The sequence below is a fragment of the Tiliqua scincoides genome, chromosome 4 (assembly GCF_035046505.1).
Source record: "Tiliqua scincoides isolate rTilSci1 chromosome 4, rTilSci1.hap2, whole genome shotgun sequence".
NCBI lineage: Eukaryota > Metazoa > Chordata > Lepidosauria > Squamata > Scincidae > Tiliqua > Tiliqua scincoides.
The window spans coordinates 126,621,140-126,623,015 of NC_089824.1; the positions used below are offsets into that span (position 1 = coordinate 126,621,140).

Here is a 1,876-nt window from a genome sequence, read left to right on the forward strand (position 1 = left end):
CTATATAGGCATCTGGGATAGCATTATTACAGAAGATTGTATTATACTGTATTATGTTCTGTCTGAGATGTCTTTCTCTGCTATCTTTTGTCAGAAGTAGAACAGGAACAGAACAGAAGCCAACCTGTACGAACCTTTTCGTCCCCTTAGATCAAGGGTGTCCAAACGTTTTGGCAGGAAAGCCAAATTATCTCTCTGACACTGTGTCAGGTGCCAGGGGAAAAAGAATTAATTTACAATTCAAATTTGCATAAATTTACATAAATTAATATATTAGAGATGGCAGTTATATGAATGAATGAAGATCTTGCAATAGCTCAAGGCCTATAAATGGCCTTGCACAAAGCAAGGCTGGCCTTTTCTTTGCTGCCACTTCACAGATATGAAACAGTAAGCAATGGAGGGAACCCTCAATGGAGGGAACCCTCAAGCAAGAGGTCGAACAGTTGCCCTCAAGCTGAAAGCAGTTGTGTCGGGCCAGTACAGGCTCCAGTAAGTCTTCCGGAGGCCATGGGCTCATTGAATACCAGGGGCTCCCTGCGGGCTGAATTGAGGGTCCTCGAGGGCCGCAAATGGCCCCTGAGCTGGGGTTTGGGCACCCCAGATGCCCTAGATGAATGGAAAACACTATTGCTTTTCAACACTGACAAGCATGGGACACCTGTGGGTCTCTATCACAGTTGTGATCCAGCTCACCACCACCTCCTGCTGCAAGAAGAACATTCTCAATAGCATCAGCAAAAGCTTTCCTCTTAAAACAAATAGCAGTATCCAGATCAGGGATCAGATGCAGGGATCCAGATCAGTACTGCAGACCGTGGATAGTTGAAGCCCCCTTCCCTTAACCTGTGGTCTCAGCCCAGATCAGAGTCCTCCACAACTGCTAATTGCTGAGTAAAGATCAAACCTGTTCAGCCCAGTTAATGAGCTTAAGGCTACATGAATGTGACCTAATATATCTGCCAACCAAGGATGTCATTTCATGCATCAGATGAAACAGACTTAAGTCCTTGAATACTTATGCCACAATAAATGTGCGTAAGCATAACAAATACAAAAAAACACTAAGCAGCAGAAAAACCAGACACCAGATAAAGAGTACATAAAAATGTAGCATATTACGTTAGGATTGAATTGTTCATCTTTCATGCGTTACTGAACTCCTTGTTAATTATAGTTCAGCTTCATGCCTAAATAATTATACTGACTGTACTACTGTATAGTACTGCTCCAGTTGTTACCCTGCACATGCCCGATCTCATCTGATCTCGGAAGCTAAGCAGGGTCAGGCCTGGTTAGTACTTGGATGGGAGACCGCCTGGGAATACCGGGTGCTGTAGGCTTATACCATAGTCTTTCGAGACTGGTTGCCAACCACTACTGTATATGCAAAGTGCCAAATAAAAAGGTCTTCACTTGGCTCCAAGAAGATATCAGACATGGTGTCAGGTAAGCCTCCCCAGGGAGAGCACTCCCATGCTGAAAGGTACGGCAGATAAGTAGAACCTTGCTGAACTCCACTGCATAACTACCACAGAGCAGAACAATAGTTCCTGAGCACCACCTTCCGAAAGGAACCATCTAGTTCCCAAGGGAACTGCTAAAGCACAGTTCATCTATCCATGTCTTACAGCCCAATCTTATCTTCCCCCCCCCATCAATGCCAAACTGGCAACTGCTGAATTAGATAATGATGTCCCTTAGTCAGGGGTAAAGGTACAATAGCACTGGTGGGTTTACTCAGACCTACAACAGCTAAATAGCTGGTACAGGTCCATGTGCACTTGCATCACAGGATTGGATCTGGGAAGGGGGGTTAGGATATTGGCAACGCTGATCCCACCACATCCCAAGATCCAATCCACCCTCCCCCACC

At 45.2% G+C, this 1,876-nt stretch overlaps 1 pseudogene; it reads left to right on the plus strand.

The window, feature by feature from the left end:
- The first annotated feature begins 1,226 nt into the window (after window positions 1-1,226).
- On the plus strand, window positions 1,227-1,343 carry LOC136650857 (5S ribosomal RNA; annotated as a pseudogene).
- The last annotated feature ends 533 nt before the right edge of the window (window positions 1,344-1,876 follow it).